The following is a 19,081-nucleotide window of genomic DNA, read 5'->3' on the forward strand; positions in this document are numbered from 1 at the left end:
GCTTAAGTTGTAATTCTTCAGTTTCTCCCGGCGTATTTTTTGCTCGAACAATCCAGGGGTGTACTGCTGGTCCACAGAGTCCAACGGGCGCAATATTTCGGCGATCAGACATGTCGCCATCGTCAGGTGCGCTGACGAACTGAGCTCCTGAGGGCGGCCGGCCGTCTTAAATCCCATCCCCTCGCGAGGCGTTCTCTCCCGGTCCGCGCCCGCGCGTCAGCGGTCGGTGAGACGCTGACGTCGGCGACTGTGGTGGCGTCGGTGTAATTGCCTCGCCCGCCCTAGTCGCCTGTTCGTTTACTTTGCTGAGCGTCTTTTTAATTAGAGTCAATGCTGGTTCCCGAGCCCTGCTGAGGTTGTAGCTGCAATCTTGGTTGTTGAGTCCGTCCCTGGTACGAATTTCGATAGCCTCTCTAACGACACTGTCCCAGTATTTAGATGCTTAAGTTCTCCTACACAGCGATATTCTGTTGTCTCTGGCGAAAAGTTTCTGAATAGTGTGAAACTTTACTAGACACCGCGCAAGTTTACGTGAGTGTCAGTTGCCGGTGTAGCAGTTTCCTCCTATTTCGTGCCGTTGTTTTTTCTTATGGCGAAAACTGGTTCCAAAAGGAAAGACGAAATCTTGATGGTGAGTTGTTATAGAATTGTGTTGGCGAAGTCTTACCTGTGAGGTAGTAACTGGACTGATCTTTCCTGAGAAGAGGAAGCCTAGCTTTGACTATTCGATTGACAACAATACAAGATGTGGCGAAAAAAGTCTTACCTGTGAGGTAGTAACTGGACTGATCTTTCCTGAGAAGAGGAAGCCTAGCTTTCACTATTCGATGGACAACAATACGAGAAGATATCAGCAACTCCTGAGGCAGTGGACTATGTAAGCTCTGACAGTTTTGGACGTTGGCGACTAGAGGGCAGGTGGAGGCTTTGGCCTCAGGGGTATTCGACGGTGAAATGTGGAAAATATGGAATCGTTCTGTGCTTTCTACCAAAAAGAAATTGTTTTAAGACATTTAACATAAAATGCAGCTATTTTTTTCTTTCTTTCTGGAAAGCGGTTCCTCCGCTTTATGGTGCAACAACGCGACCACTATTTTTTTTTCGTGGAGCAGGAAGGCAAGGTACACCAACAATCTTTATTCGTACAACTGTCCTGTCCTAGGGATAAGAAAAGTATCGATACAGCAAAAACAATTTGGAATACATAAAATGAACATAAAGGCCGCCTTTTTTTTACATGGATAAAGTAAATGACAATCCTAGTCACGGGCGGGAGTGAAAACGAAGTTATGATCTACATCGCAATCCCTGCAGCACGCGGTGTCGCATCATGAATCTGGCATTCAGCCATATAATCTTCACCATATCTGCCATTGTGGGCGGCATGTATTTCTCCTGCGTCGACCATTCGAAGGACTATTATCTGAGGCGATTTCGGTGTTTACCATCGTCTTTTTTTTCTTTTTTTTTATCACGTTAACATAATCCAGTCATAACTGGCGCCAACAGGTAGGGGTCAGTTGTCTTCTCAGTGTGCAATATGCCAATATATTTGAACCTCGCAGTACTGTCTCTAGTCATTCTGCTGCAGGAGCCTTTCCATTTCTGGGACACCCCCAACTGTCGGGCGGGTTGTGAAAAACACTTCCTAAAAACTGGAAAAGTAAGTCCTGTATTTCGTTTGACACCGTATGAGCTCGTGTTGTTCTTGTAAATACATCCAATAATCCATCACGCACTTAATATCGTACGAGAACAAATACACTCCTGGAAATTGAAATAAGAACACCGTGAATTCATTGTCCCAGCAAGGGGAAACTTTATTGACACATTCCTGGGGTCAGATACATCATATGATCACAATGACAGAACCACAGGCACATAGACACAGGCAACAGAGCATGCACAATGTCGGCACTAGTACAGTGTATATCCACCTTTCGCAGCAATGCAGGCTGCCATTCTCCCATGGAGACGATCGTAGAGATGCTGGATGTAGTCCTGTGGAACGGCTTGCCATGCCATTTCCACCTGGCGCCTCAGTTGGACCAGCGTTCGTGCTGGACGTGCAGACCGCGTGAGACGACGCTTCATCCAGTCCCAAACATGCTCAATGGGGGACAGATCCGGAGATCTTGCTGGCCAGGGTAGTTGACGTACACCTTCTAGAGCACGTTGGGTGGCACGGGATACATGCGGACGTACATTGTCCTGTTGGAACAGCAAGTTCCCTTGCCGGTCTAGGAATGGTAGAACGATGGGTTCGATGACGGTTTGGATGTACCGTGCACTATTCAGTGTCCCCTCGACGATCACCAGTGGTGTACGGCCAGTGTAGGAGATCGCTCCCCACACCATGATGCCGGGTGTTGGCCCTGTGTGCCTCGGTCGTATGCAGTCCTGATTGTGGCGCTCACCTGCACGGTGCCAAACACCCATACGACCATCATTGGCACCAAGGCAGAAGCGACTCTTATCGCTGAAGACGACACGTCTCCATTCGTCCCTCCATTCACGCCTGTCGCGACACCACTGGAGGCGGGCTGCACGATGTTGGGGCGTGAGCGGAAGACGGCCTAACGGTGTGCGGGACCGTAGCCCAGCTTCATGGAGACGGTTGCGAATGGTCCTCGCCGATACCCCAGGAGCAACAGTGTCCCTAATTCGCTGGGAAGTGGCAGTGCGGTCCCCTACGGCACTGCGTAGGATCCTACGGTCTTGGCGTGCATCCGTACGTCGCTGCGGTCCGGTCCCAGGTCGACGGGCACGTGCACTTTCCGCCGACCACTGGCGACAACATCGATGTACTGTGGAGACCTCACGCCCCACGTGTTGAGCAATTCGGCGGTACGTCCACACGGCCTCCCGCATGCCCACTATACGCCCTCGCTCAAAGTCCGTCAACTGCACATACGGTTCACGTCCACGCTGTCGCGGCATGCTACCAGTGTTAAAGATTGCGATGGAGCTCCGTATGCCACGGCAAACTGGCTGACACTGACGGCGGCGGTGCACAAATGCTGCGCAGCTAGCGCCATTCGACGGCCAACACCGCGGTTCCTGGTGTGTCCGCTGTGCCGTGCGTGTGATCATTGCTTGTACAGCCCTCTCGCAGTGTCCGGAGCAAGTATGGTGGGTCTGACACACCGGTGTCAATGTGTTCTTTTTTCCATTTCCAGGAGTGTATTTCGTCGCATGTCCAGGGATCCAATTGACCGCATACGTCTTTTGTTTGGGAAAAAGGTCTTGTCTGGTAGAAAAAGTACATCCGATGTGATTTCTGTGTAGTTAGTGCGACGAAGGAAGGCCAGTATTCGACGCGTCAGCATCCAGACGTCCCTTTCTGCGCTACACACTAAACCATGTCCTTCCGTTGCGAACAGTCCACAGTTTGTGCAAAGAGGAGAATCGACCATATGAATTGTACGTAATCGACTCCTGGTCACAAGTTTACGGTTTATAAGAATATACCACATCGATCTCGCTGCTGTTGACACTAATGGAGTATGTACTGCACACCAAATGTGCTTCCAAGTTCCCTTTGGGTATTTGAATTCCATTATGTTGCGGCCATGGTGATCCATCAAGCACCGATAGATCTCCCGAGTCGTGGCTATTCTCGTCGAAGGTACTTTCAGACGAATATAACTATAATCAACAAGAAATGAGGCAATGTGTGCAAGAGAAGGTGAAATGTTGACGACCGCTATCGGCGGTTCGTACGAAGGCGGAACACGTACATCAATCAGAGCTGATGTTATGGTATGCTTTCGTTGTTGCCAATTTCGTATCATCGCTCGCATGTAAAGCACCAAAACTCTGTTTCGCACGTTTGTGAGGTTGAGGCCACCGTTCCGGAACTATAGGGTTAACATGCCATACTTGATCTTAAATAACATCCCAGTACTAACAGAATATTCAAAGGCAGCCATGAGGCGGTCTACAATACCCTTCAGTATTGGTAGGATCTGCGCTAAACGGGGCAGTCTTGACGCTATGTGAACGTTGGTGTATGCCACACGCTGGATCATGTCAAAGGCTCTCAGTGAGTTGTTGCGTATCGTCAGACGAACATTCTTAGAAGCCGCCGAGAACTCGTCGCCGCTGACCGCCATAGTGAACGGGTTAATGTGATCCCCAGACATCTCAGCGATTCCACCGTCTGAAACGGTCCAGGTACGTCTTCCAGACCTCGTCCAATGGGCATAATTTTGGATTTCGTCATGTTGACGACGTGGCCTGCCGCCGTCCCGTAAGAGTCTAGATGTTCCACAGCCTGACGCACTTCATGTCCTTATCTGACAAGAAGGATCAGGTCATCGGCATATGCGCGACAAACGAAAGAGTTCTCATTAAGCGCTATCCCAGTAAGTGAGCGCCTCATAACACACATCAGCGCCTCAAGTGCTATCGCAAACAGCATCATGGAGAGTGGGCACCCTTGTCGAACTGAGCTGTTAATGGGAATCGAGCCAGCTTCCCGACCGTTTACAATCACCTCGTATTAGCCTCATAACGATGCAGACGTAAACAGGTGGAACCGCCATTCGGCTTATGACTGACCCCAAGAAGTCATGGTTTCTCCTGACGAACGCACGATCGAAGTTCACAGATATCATAGCTGCTCGCATTCTACAAGTTTCCGCAAGGGCGATGACGTCACGGCATTCACTAGACGCCGAGGAGATGTTACTTCGCACCCCTAGGCAAGCCTGATCAGAGGATATTGTCCTGGATATCGCCAGTTTGAGATGAGACGCTAGTAGTCGTGCAAAGATTTTGTAGTCGGTGTTTAGCGTAGTGAGAGGCCAATATTGATTAACATTGCGACTCCCCGCCATCTTCGGGATGGGAAGAAGAAAGCCTGTCACAAAATCCAACGGTAGGCGCATGTCAGGACACATCGCCTCATTGTACATCGACACCAACTGTGGCATCATCATGTCCACGAATTCTCGACAAAACTCTAGCGTAATCCCATCTGGCCCTGCTGATTTATGGGCCGCTCCTTTTGTGAGTGCCACCTTTATATCGTCTTCTGTGAGTGGCTCCATAAGCGCTGCCTTATCCGTCTCTGTCAGTGTCGTTTGCAGATGTTTCAATATGTCTTCCGCCACTCGACGGTCCGTCGGTGTTCCGGCATAAAGGTGGGGGAAACGCTCTAAAAATTCATTTGCAATGTCCTGTTGTGTTGTCAGTTGACGGCCATCTAAACCGTGGAGCACTGTTACAAATGCCCGGCGGTAACGTTTATGTCCCCGCGACACATGGTGCATAGAGGTACGTTGCCCAGTAATGGTGTCGAGACATCTTGCCCCTATCGGGATGCCACCCAGTCGTCGTCACGTGATCGATAGAATTTGTGCCTTGACACTATGAACTTCTACACGATGTTCTGCAGACGGCGCCTGGAATGACAGCTCACGAAACACGGTGTAATAATAATCAAGAGTGTCTCTTTGCCATCTCGTCTTGTCCCGACCGTACGGTATTAGAGCTCTTCTTATTGCCGGCTTAGTACAGTCGAGCCACCATTGAAGCACGAGGGCATACGTTGGTAGACGGCGTTGACATGTGGCCCATACCTCCTCGACTCTCTGACGACATTCGGGGTCCGCTAAAAGTGAGGAATTGAGCTTCCATGTCCCCCTGGCTTCCCCACACACTTTGCCTAGGGAGTGATATGGTACAAATGCAAGCCAGATGATCAGTAAATGCCGCAGGCCATCGTTCTGCCTCGACCACCTTATCCTGCAGGCCAACCGAAACATATATTCGATCTAGTCTGCTTGCCGTGTGACTGGTATAAAAAGTATATCCCTCACGGTTCCTATGAATTCTGTCCCAGGTGTCGCATAACTCCAGATCCCGGCATAGCACTTGCAGTTCACGACATGTATTGTAATGTGGAGTCTGTTCTTTTGGGGCTAAAACACAATTGAAGACACCACCTATAATGAAATGATCGAATCTTCCGGTAAATAAGGGCACAATCTCTTCCGAATGATCTCGCACGCGCCCGTCTGTTTTCTGTGCTGGAAAGGGCGTTAACATTGAGAATACGAATTCCATTAACAGTTATCGCCAGTCCTCGTGCCGAAGGCAGATAAGCCAGGTCGCGGATCGGAATCCCGTCCCGGACCAATATCGCCGTTCCACTGTCGTTGTTCGAGTGAGGTGAGGTGTAGGAGATGTGTCCATATACTTCCTGGAACTCAGGAATGTAAATTTCTTGCACCATCAGTATATCCACGTCCGATGAGTATATCATGTCCCTATGCAATTGCTGTTTCACGGGCGATCTAATGGTATTTACGTTCACTGTCACTATTCCGTATGCCTGGGTTCGAGTAGCTGTCATCTCCGCATGATGTTAAAATGACGAAAATTCACCGTATCAATAGTCCCTTTGCACATCCGCAGAGGGTCGCCCGACGGACGTGTCCCTGCGGCATTAGGTTTCTTGAGATGCGGACGGGTGCGAGTCCCCACCAGTAGAATGGTCCGCATCGGTGATTTCTTCGTCCTGCTCATCCCAGCTGATGTTATTGGGGTGCTCCAAATTGTCCTGTGCGGCACTGATGTGTGGCATCTGTGGGTCTTTCGCAGCTTTAGACTCCGCCGCAGAACGGGTGTCGTGCCCCTGGGCGGATGCGTCGTCTGAACGACATGACATCTTCTCACTGTCCGAATTCATATGGTCAGCGACATCGGAAGCTTGTGGTTCCAAGTCAGACAGGTCCATAGTGTTAGACTCACCTGGGCTCTGAAGAAGAGAAGGGAGCGTCTCCGCAGAGTTTAGTCGGCGCTTCTTGCGGCGCTTTGGCGAGCGTTGTTTGCGGGCCCAAACCTCGGCCTCTGGTGTTGGCGAATCTTGCGTCACCTGCTGTCTCGCCGCCGCCACAACGCCCTGGGGCCGTTCCACTTCAGCTTCCATGCCTAGCGTGGTGCTGTCATCCTCTTTCTGCACCAACTGTAGTGCCTGGGATTGGAGGTTGGTCGGAGCCACTCCTCCTTCAGTGGGGCCCGAAGGCGCCTCAATCAACTGCGGCGTTGGTTCGACAGTGCGCTCCGACCTCAAATAAATTAAATGAAGGATGGGGCCCCTCCACGCCCACACCAACGTGGTGACCAAACCAAAAGTTCTACTGTCACCTCCGTAAACATGTTAGTTTTTGAATTAGGCGTCACAGGATGCAGGCGCTGATGTTATCCATGCGTCTGGGTAAGATTACTCATTAACATGGTCCATCAGGAGATAGAAGTGGTCGAAAGCGATTGAAGGGTAGCGGTTGTAAGGGCAGAGGAAAAAAAGTGCCAAGCGCCAAGGGAAAAAAACCTCTGCGACAGTAGGACGGGTAGTAAGGGCAGTAGCGGCTTGCAAGCTGCGACAGAGCATGCAAGGTGAGGGAAGGTTAGCGTGAGGTGTCGTGCATCGTTACCTATGTGTTGCGTGGTCGTTAGCTGGGTCAGTCCGGGTGCTGCGGCTGGGCTCTCTTGTAGTCTCCTGGGCCGGCCGCAGTGGCTTCCTCCCTGTAACATAAGAGTTCGGCGCGGCAACGCATGCGTTGCTGTTAGGCCCTCTGCTGCGCCTTGTCGACAATGTCTTGGTGCAACTTCATCAGGCTGGTGAGCTGCGCCGCGTCAGCGTCGGAGAAATGCAGGCCGCTCGCTCGCGCTTGCGCGATGATGGCTCCTGCAGCGGTCGGCGTCGCCACCGGTTCCTCTGGGGCGGCGGTTTTCTTCTTTGCACCTTTCACCTGCGGTGCTCCTGGGGCAACCGCTGGGACAGGCGCGCGAACGTCCTTCTGCGAGGTCGCAGGAGTGTTGGCAGGTACGACTGCGCTGAGGCCTTGGGCGAAGACTGCTCGCAGTTGCCTCAAGGCCTCTTCCTCCTCTGCAGCCACGGCGGCTGCGAAGGCAGCCCTCTCCGCCGCCATGACGGCTTTGAGGGCTGCTGTAGCCTACTTCACGGCGGTGCCGAGGTCACATTTCTTCGCGGGAGAGCGAGCTGCGTCCTGACTGCCCGTTTCCGAGCGGTCGTCCCTGCCCCTGGCAGGTGGATCTGCTACTGCGCCGTCCCTCAGCTGCGCCGGGCTGTTCTGTGCCCTAACCTCGGCGTCACCTCCCCGCGAAGCCGTCACGTAAGCCAGCGGCAGTGACGTTGGTGTAGCCGGATTCTGGAAGTCTCCGCTGGGGAGTTGCACAAGCCTTCTCTGCATATACGCGGATCGAAGATGTCCTTCACCACCACACCCAGAGCATGTCCGGGGCTGTCCATCAAAGATGACAATAGCTCTACAGCCACCGATGTTTACGTACCATGGCACAAGTTTCGTAAGGGAAATTCGTACCTGTCGGACACCATTGAGCACTGGATACGCGCTAAAACTTGCCCAGTGTTCGGCCGTATGACTAATAACTCTGCCGTATGGCTGGAGTGATTCAGTGACCAATGATTCCCGTACCTCGAAAGGCAGCTCGAAGACTCGAATCGTACGCACACCAGGGCCCGAATGAGCTACTAAAACTTCACCAATTTTACCATCGGGATGTCGGAACTGGAATCCTCGTTTGGGAACTTCATCAATGATTCTATCGCATGCTGCGTCGTCAGTCATCTTTACGTAAAGAGTGATGATCACGATTGATAAGTGAATTCCAGTAATCTCCGTGTAATTGAGATGTACTTCGTCCCTCAAGTAACGTTAGATTTCGAAAGCCTTCGGTCTTGCATACTCGTTACAGAACGTGAACTGTATAGTGGTTTTTCGGAAATTGAGCGCCATTGCGTTCGATTCAAACAGTAACACACGCGAGTAACGACGGTGTAAACACCGCTTCTTCCGCGAACGTTGGCAGCCGGTACGTAAACAAGTCCGAGATGCTCCGCTGCCAAAGGCTGACTGCTATTCAGGCACAGGAGCAACGTGATATTACTAAATGTAAATGTCGTGTGACTAGGGCCTCCCGTCGGGTAGACGGTTCGCCGGGTGCAAGTCTTTCGATTGGATGCCACTTCGCCGACTTGCGTGTCGATGGGGATGAAATGATGATGATAAGGACAACACAACACCCAGTTCCTGAGCGTAGAAAATCTCAAACCCAGCCGGGAATCGAACCCGGGCCCTTAGGATTGATATTCTGTCGCACTGACCACTCAGCTATCGTGGGAGGACATGATATTACTTATATTGTAACATTCATACGGCTTTTGTGGGCGATGACATAGGCAAAATACAGTATTTTGAAAAAAAAAAATGCGTACAACACTTTCACGAGACCACATCTAAAATGAGTAACCTAACTTTTTTTCTTCACAGTATTTCTGTGTGTGCCAAATAAGGGATTAAAGAGGTACATGAAACCTGTGTAGCTAAAAACCGAAGGGTAATTGCCAATCCGGTTGTGATCTGGTACATTCGATTTAAGTTTCAGCACACTTCTCTAACACCTAAATCCAATCGCTACTATTGTCTTCTTTTCCATTTTTCCCGTAGCCCATAATTCACACACTGGACTCGCATTCGGGAGGACGACGGTTCAATCCCGCGTCCGATTATCCTGATTTAGGTTTTCCGTGATTTCCCTAAATCGCTCCAGGCAAATGTCTGGATGGTTCCTTTGAAAGGGCACGGCCGACTTCCTTCCCTGTCGTTCCCTAATCCGATGAGACCGATGACCTCGCTGTCTGGTCTCCTTCCCCAAACAATCCAATCCATAATTCACTTTCATACAATTCTGTGCTGCCAAAGATACATTCTCAGGAACATATTAAGACCGCTGTTTGCTACTAGTAGACGCTTTTCAGTGAGGAATTCCCTCTTTGCCTGTGGTAGCCATCTCCTTATATCCTCCTAGCATCGTCCGACATCCGCTATTTTGATTCCATGCTCATATACGGTAGTCTTGAATGAACTGTGACAGGAGCCCAAACAACAGGCGATTGACGTACTAGGGCACGTACTACAACTCTGAAATACTGCATTGATATTTAGATTTACTTTAATAAATCCTGAAAGGAAAGGACGACTGATTGCTGTTCTCCATTATTTTGAAAGTCATGTCACAGTCGTTGAGTGCATTCCACATTCCTAATGGAAAATAGATTGATAAGATTTTTTATGTTTATACACGTTAACTGTACTTGTAGAGAAAGCGCAGAAGTTACGCGATCAACTAATTTTTATTATTTACAAAATGCAATATATGTTCTGTAAGGATATAAAATACACAGTGGACTAACACTGACTGATGTGTGGTTCTACGTACATTCTAAACCATCAAATAAAGACACAAACAAAGAGAAGTCGTCAGCGCCCAATTTCTCTCATACACATTCAATTATGTTTCTTTCCCTTCCATTGCTACCAATACTACTGGAAATACTACCATTTACTACGTCATTTATATACTGTACCAAAACTACCGAACTGTAGTTTTGGTAGACTCCAACTCTACTAATATGTCTTCGTGTTAGCTCGAATATCTCTAATTAAACCTTCGTAGTCTCTTCGCGTCATATGCATAGGAGGAATCAATCTATCGGCTGACACCTCTGGGAACTCCCAATCTCGGAATTTTGAAAGTAAGATATACCGCAATATACGACGTCTCTCTGTTATGACGTCTGCCACTGAAGTCCTCTGGGCATCTGCGTGGCGGTTTCGCGCTCGCTGAATGAACCTGCAACGGAATGCTCTGCTCTTATTTGGATCCTCTCTATCAGTCCTATATGGTGCGGGTCCCAGACTGTACTGGTCGAACAAGGGTCTCATCACGCTACCTCCTACTTGGATTCTTCCAAGGAATCTCTATCTTGCATTTGGTTACTCGCGATTAGTTTTATGTGATCGTTCCACTTTAACTCACTCCGTACGTATTCTTCCAGATATTTAATGTGTGTAACTGCGTCCAGCGTTTGTTCTAGGATCGTGTTATCATAAAACAGTGGGTCTTTCTGCTTCTCTGGGTCTCGCGGACGAAGAGAACGCTCTGAGTTTCGCACTACCGATGTTTTCAGAATCCGTGTTGATTCGTACATAGGAAATTTTTGGTGTGCAGAGGATAAAACATGTTCCAAACTTCTGCAACAGACTGACTTCAGAGGTATAAATCTATAGCTTTGTACACATTCACGACGATCATTTTTCAAAACGGGAATGAACTGCACCGTCTTTTCTAATCACGTGAGACGTCTGGCTCCTCCAGCGACCTATGTTAAGCTGCTGCTAGAAGAGGAGCAAGTTCTTTAGCATACTTTGTGAGAGTCGTTCAATAAGCAGTGCAGCACATTTTCTTCTGTAAGCAGGATAGTTTCATCCACATTATTCCCCACTCTCTTGGCTGCAAAACCTTATTTTTCGACGCAATCTCCGTTCAGTGCGGTGGAATCATGCCAACTTACTGGGACGGCCTGTATGCCCACATGGTATCACTCTATTGGTCGACATCAGAGCCAACGTCTTGCTGCATCAATAACTTCCCCATCATCCACGTACTGCTTCCCGCGAGGTGCATCCCCCTTTGGACCAAACAGATGGAAGTCGGAAGGTGCGAGATCCAGCTGTGGGGTAGATGCGGAAGAACAGCCCAAAGAAGATTTCTGAGCTCCTCTCGGGGGCGCAGACTTGTGTGAGGCCTTGCGTTGTCATGGAGAACGAAAAGTTCGCTCGCATTTTTGTGTCGACGAACACGCTGAAGTCGTTTCTTCAGTTTCCTAAGGGTAGCACCCTTGAGTACCCTATCTGGTGGTCTACCAAGAGAAACGTCCAGTTGAGAAGCGAGGGTTTGGATCACCTCGAATGAGAGTGTCCACACGTTTCAATAATGCAGCGTCATAGCTGCGTGAGGCCGGCCGGCACCCGGGAGATCAGACATCTTGGAGCCACCTGTTTGCGATGATGACAGACATCCTGTCAGGCAGCTCACCGTGCTTTTGTTCAGTGCCAGGTCAACGTAGATATTCTGCAAGTGCCTTCAGAGTGTGTGTTGCGCTTGTTGTACGCCAAAAGAAACTCAACGACAGCGCACTGTCTGGAACGCACCTCCACTGCAGACGCCATTTTGAAGGCTACGTATAGGGTCGCCAACTATAACTTCATGAAACTATAGGGGTTGAACTTGGAATATTCCAATATGTCCCACAACAAATCCCACATTTCTTCAACCGAAACCGGTAGAGAAAAAAAATTGTCGCAATAATTATTGAACGTTCCTCGTATGTTGAATTGTATAGGCGTACCATCGGGTCTACATCTACATGATTACTGTGCTATTCACAATAAAGTGCCTCGCAGAGGGTTCAATGAACCACCTTCAAACTGTCTCTCTACCGTTCCACTCTCGAACGGCACACGGGAAAATCGAACACTTCAATCTTTCAGTGCGAGTGCTGATTTCTCTTATTTTGTCATGATGATCATTTCTCCCTGTGGAGGTGGATGCCAACAGAATGTTTTCGCAATCGGAGCAGTAAACTGGTGATTGAAATTTCATGCGAAGATCCCGTCGCATCGAAAAACGCCTTTGTTTTAATGATTGCCACTCCAGTTCACGCATCATGTCTGTGACACTATCTCCCCTATTTCGCGATAATACAAAATGAGCTCCCCTTCTTTGTACTTTTTCAATGTCATCTGTCAGTCCCACCTAATGCGGATTCAGCACTGCACAGCAATACTCCAGAATAATGCGGACAAGCGTGGTGTAAGCAGTCTTTTTAGTGGACCTGTTGCTCCTTCTAACAAGGGAACCTCCCCATCGCACCCCCCTCAGCTTTAGTTATAAGTTGGCAGAGTGGATAGGTCTTGAAAAACTGAACACAGATCAATCGAGAAAACAGGAAGAAGTTGTGTGGAACTATGAAAAAATAAGCAAAATATACAAACTGAGTAGTCCATGCTCAAGACAGGCAACATCAAGGATAGTCTGAGGTTAGGAGTGCAGTGGTCCCATGGTTAGCGTGAGCAGCTGTCGAACGAGAGGTCCTTGGTTCAAGTCTTCCCTCAAGTGAAAAGTTTACTTTCTTCATTTTCGCAACGTTATGATCTGTCCGTTCGTTCATTGACGTCTCTGTTCACTGTAATAAGTTTAGTGTCTGTGTTTTGCGACCGCACCGCAAAACCGTGCGATTAGTAGACGAAAGGACGTGCCTCTCCAATGGGAACCGAAAACATTTGACCGCAAGGTCATAGGCCAACCGATTCCTCCACAGGAAAATATTCATTGACCTTGTTATTGAAGTCGCGAGCTATATTTGCTGCATTCATATTGCCCACGGAATACATTTCGCGCATTTAATGCACTCTCGTCCAAAGTAGCGAACAGTCTACTGCCAGCCAGGGAGCATCGTTAGCAGGAATACTTTCTCTTCCGCGCGCTGTAGTCGACTGACGTCGTGTGTTTCGATGTTTGTTTAGGTGTAGCGTCCTCGCATCGGACGGACGGACGAACAGATAATAATTGTCTGAAAATAAAAAAATAAACTTCTTAGTCGAAGGAAGAGTTGAACCAAGGACCTCTCTGTCCGCAGCTGCTCACGCTAACCACAGGACCACCCCCACTCCTGAGCTCACACTCTCCTTGATGTTGCCTATCTTGCGCATGGACTACTCAGTTTGTAAACTTTGCTTATTTTTTTCATAGTTCCACACAACTTCTTCCTGTTTTCTCGATTGATCTGTGTTCAGTTTTTCAAGGCCTATCCATTGTGCCAACTTATAACTAAATCTGAAGGGGTTGCGATGGGGAGGTTCCCTTGTAAGTGTACTGCCAATGAATCACAGTCTTTAGTTTGCTCTACCCACGATGTTATCTATGTGATCGTTCCATTATAGGTCACTTGTAATTGTAATCCCTAAGTATTTAGTCGAATTTACAGCCTTCAGATTTGAGTGACTTATCGCGTAATCGAAATTTAGCACATTTCTTTTAGTACTCATGTGAATAACTTCACACTTTTCTTTATTCAGGGTCAATTGCCGCTTTTTGCACATATCTTACATAAATCATTTTGCAATTTGTTTTGGTCATCTGATGACTTTACAAGACGGTAAATGACACATCACATGCAAATGATCTAAGACGGCTTCTCAGATTGTATCCTATGTCGTTAATGCTGTATAGATCAGGAACAATAGAGAGCCTATAACACTTCCTTGGGGAACGCAAGATATTACTTCTGTTTTACTCGCTGACTTTCTGTCTATTACTACGAACTGTGACCTTTCTGACAGTAAATCACTCATTCAATCGCACAACTGAGGCGATACTCCGTAGGGACGCAGTTTGGTTAGAAGACGCTTGTGAGGAACGGTGTCGAAAGCCTTCTGGAAATCTAAAAATATGGAATCAATTTGAGATCCCCTGTCGATAGCACTTATTACTTCATTAGTATAAACAGCTAGTTGTGTTTCACAAGAACGATATTTTCTCAAACCGTGCTGACTATGTGTCGATAAATCGTTTTCTTCGAGATACTTCATAATGTTCGAATACAGTATATGATCCAAAACCGTACTGCAAATCGACGTTAGTGATATGGGCATGTAATTCTGCGGATTACTCCTACTTCCCTTTTTGGGTATTGGTATGACTTGAGCAATTTTCCAGTCTTTAGGTACGGATCTTTCTGTGAGCGAGTGGTTGTACATAATTGCTAAATATGAAGCTATTTTATCAGCATACTCTGAGAGGGACCTGACTGGTATACAATCTGGACCGGAGGCCTTGCCTTTATTAAGTGATTTGAGCTGCTTTGTTACACCGAGGATATCTACTTTTATGTTTCTCATCTTGGCAGTTGTTCTTGATTGGAATTCAGGAATGTTTGCTTCGTCTTCTTTGGTGAAGGAGTTTCGGAAAACCGTGTTTAATAACTCTGCTTTAGTGGCACTGTCATCAGTGACTTCACCGTTGTTATCGCGCGGTGAAGGTATTGATTGCGTCTTGCCACTGGTGTGCTTTATGTAGGACCAGAATCTCTTTGGGTTTTCTGCCAGATTTCGAGACAGAATTTCATTGTGGAAATTATTAAAAGCATCTCGCATTGAAATACGTGCCGTATTTCGAGCTTCTGTAAAACTTTGCCAATACTGGGGCTTTTGTGTTCTTTTAAATTTGTCGTGCTTTTTTCGTTGCTTCTGCAACTATCTGACCCGTTTTGTGTAGGACGTGGGATCAGTACCATCACTTATTATGTGGTATATATCCCTCAATTGCTGTCGATACTATCTCTTTGAAAACATTCCACTTACATGATCAGATCGGAAGGAGTGAAGACTGTCTCTTAAAAAGGCGTTAAGAGCATTTTTATCAGCTTTTTTAAATAGATATATTTTGCGTTTCTTTTTGATGGTTGTAGGTGTTTCGGTATTCAGCCTAGCAGCAACTGCCTTGTGGTCGCTAATCCCTGTATTCGTCACAATACTCACTATTTGTCCAGGATTATTTTCTGCTAAAAGGTCAAGGATGCTTTCGCAACCATTTACGCTTCGAGTGGGCTCATAAACTAATTGCTCAACATAATTTTCTGGGAAAGCTTTCAGTACAATTTCGGACGACGTTTTATGCCTGCCGCCCGCTTTAAACGTATAATTTTTGCAGCATATCGAGTGTAGATTGTAGTCACCACCGACTATAATTGTATGAGCGGGGTACTTATTTGAAGGTCAATGACCTTTCCTCTATTGAGAGATTTCTGTTGTTTCTGTTCCACGGTCACTTATTTCTATACTTCTGACTGCAACCTACGTGAACTCTGAACATTTGCTGCTGAGTGTAAATGTCAGCCGATTATTTACGGTGCGTGAGCACGGCGCCGCCCCTGCTGCAGGTTAACCGCAGTTGCGCAGGTCGGAAGACGTCGAAGGTGTGACCGCAGCCGTATTTCACTCAGAGCGGCGGCCAACGCCGGCGAGACGTCAGCGGCACCTGCGCCGTCTCTTCCCTGTCCTGTGGCCACCTCCCTGTTAGACGCGCCGGTGCGCCCAAATCCCAGCTCTCTCTCTCTCTCTCTCTCTCTCTCTCTCTCTCCCTCTCTGTAGTACGTCAGCGCAGACGCTGCTACAAAACCAATACCCTACTGCGTGCTCTATTCAAATATTGTCCCTGCACATACGTCCTCGTCCAGTTGATTGAGCTGTCGAGTACATCGAGGACGCACCTGCGTAAATACACAGTTTACACATACACGCGCAGAGAAAATTTTGTTTGTGAATGTGTGTATCTTGTGACTTTCTCAATAAAGATAAATTCTGAGCCCCCATTCAGACGTCGATTTTTTTCGATGTCATGTTATAAGGAGTGTGTCAGAACTGTGTATTACATTGACTGACAAGGGGAGGCCGCCAATTGTGAAATTCAGATTCGATTCATACTGTGCATAATAAAAGCTCATGGCCAGAAGTGTAATGTGGCAAAGCACCAAGATGCACTTCTCAGCCGTTGTCGAGAAAATCGACAGTTAAAAGAAACCGTTCCGGTGAAATACTCTCTACGATTTATAATTTTCTACAGCATCGTGGCGCAGCGGTAAGCGCTCGGGTTCGTAATCCGATGGTCGCCGGATCGAATCTCGCGCCATGCGATATTTTTTATTATTAGTTTTTTGTAATTCAAATAAACTATTAATGAATTGCTTATGCATGTTGGTGAGGCCGGATCGCTCTCCAATTGTACCGCCTCCATTTTTCCGTTTGTTTAACAGGGTGTACCAAAGCTCTCCCGTCCGCATTGATTTTCGACGATGTTATAAGTTGCGCTAGGTACCGCATCTACCTTCTTTCGAAGTTAGCAGGCAACTACGCTGTTATGCGGCAGCTCGTTTCGGCCCATTCAACATCTGTCCTTCAAGTGTAACGAGCGAGTAACGGAGTTAATATTTCATACCTGCCACAGCAAATTTGTGTTCGTGGGGTCTCTATTGTAATTCGAACGTTTGACTTACGCTATACGTATTCGTTTCGGAATATCGTCTCTACGTCTTCCGTTAACTATACGTGGTTAACATTATGAAGACAATTAATAACATTTGTGAAATACAACTTTGCTTGCGGAAAACACAATGATGTTCGAAGTCGCCAGTTTTTCCACGACAAACCACTTTGAACAACTTATTATATGCATAATTGTTGCAACTGATTGCCGGGAATTACATATATATATATATATATATATATATATATATATATATATATGAATTTTGTGTGTATGTTTGTGTTTATTTGTGTATCTATCAACCTGCCAGCGCTTTCGTTTCATAAGTCACATCATCTTTGTTTATATATATATATATATATTTGAATTACAAAAAACAAATACTAAAAGAAAAAAGTTGCATCCGGCGACCTTCGGATTACGAAACCGAGCGCTTACCGCTGCGCCACGATGATCGTAGAGAGTATTTCACCGAAACGGTTTCTTTTAACTGTCGATTTTCTCAACAACGGCTAAGAAGTGCATCTTGGTGCTTTGCCACATTACACCTCTGGCCATGAGCTTTTATTATGCGCAATATGAATCGAATCTGAATTTCACAATTGGCGGCCTCCCCTTGTGAGTGTAGAAAACAATATAACCTGCTTAAGGCTATTCTTTGCATTGTATAAGATTCTGCAACTCTCTATGGAAATAAATAAGTACTCAGATATCGATAGTAACAATCGGAGGGCGAAACATGGGAGCGCGATTCTAAGCATTGTTGTGAGATGAGGTATGTCTGCGAGAGTAAAAGTTCAGTAGTGTTGGTCGAGAGCTCGGAGACAGAAGACGCGTCATGCTGTCACGTCAGTGATGGCAGATCTTACCACACTCAAGTCCCGATCTCATTTATATGGCCAAGAGAGATTTAGATGGCTTAGCTACGCTTGAAGATGTAATTCAAGACAAAATTTGCAAGCATAGCGTAAAGCGCAATTGCACGGCTAGGCTCGTGATTGTTAGTCCGAGTTTGCAATAATCCCATGTTTTCCTTGTCAGTTAAAGAAGCCTCCATATCCTTCAAACAATAATAATTAGTCTCCACATCTAATTCATAAATATGCTATAGATATTAAATGTTAATGTTACTTTGAAATTGAAATAATTTGTTAATTGGCACTTGGCCATTATTGATACTTATAAGGTCATTGTCGAGCATTTCGCCATTATTAATACTTGTCAAACTATTATTGGTCATGATAATTTCTGAAGTTAATGTATGAAATCCCTTCTTACAAGCTATTTAGTAGTTAACAGGACCGAAGCAAACACCTTTTTATTAAATTCATTCTTAGTAACAATAAGCTTTAGCCGCTGCTGCTGCATGCTCCTGCGAATTGCTGTAAACCACCTGGAAAAAGGCAGTCATCTAAAGACGTGAGTGCAAAAACTAGGGCCAAAACAGAGACACTGATACACCACAACATGGCATGTACTCTAATCCAGTAAATTCCGTTGCACAAGCCGGATTCTGTAACACCTGTAAATTCTTATTCAACTGAAGTCGATTAATATCTTCAACATTTCGCGGCGCTCTCAGCAACTGTATAAATATTAATTATAATTTTAATAATCAACAGCCTCAGTTGCACCGTTTACCTAGAATTTACCTAGCTTTCAGTCGGGATAACCCAACCTTCTTCAGAATAACAGTAACTACCGTTTGTCCATAGTGGACATCGTCAAGCTAAAACTACAAATCCATAAATCATCGTCAGACTGTAAAACTTATTTGGAACTGCCTCGGCCCCACTTCGCGACTGCGATGCGGCACCCACGAGTGCTGTAGTGGAGTTCCAGTATGGATTTGTAGTTTAGCTTGACGATGTCCACTATGGACAAACGGTAGTTACTGTTATTCTGAAGAAGGTTGGGTTATCCCGACAGAAACCTAGGTAAATTCTAGGTAAACGGTGCAACTGAGGCTGTTGATTATTAAAATTAACGTAGTCAGATAGCTTATCCATATGTTGGTTTTAAGTTTTTCGTGTAACGATCTGTTGAGGGCTTAAATGACAGTGAAAGTGACACTCATACAACACGCATACAGTGTTATTCAGGTTAGATTCCGATTACTGATAGCTCAGCCTCTTTTTTTTTG

Source organism: Schistocerca americana, chromosome 3 (genome assembly GCF_021461395.2).
Source record: "Schistocerca americana isolate TAMUIC-IGC-003095 chromosome 3, iqSchAmer2.1, whole genome shotgun sequence".
NCBI lineage: Eukaryota > Metazoa > Arthropoda > Insecta > Orthoptera > Acrididae > Schistocerca > Schistocerca americana.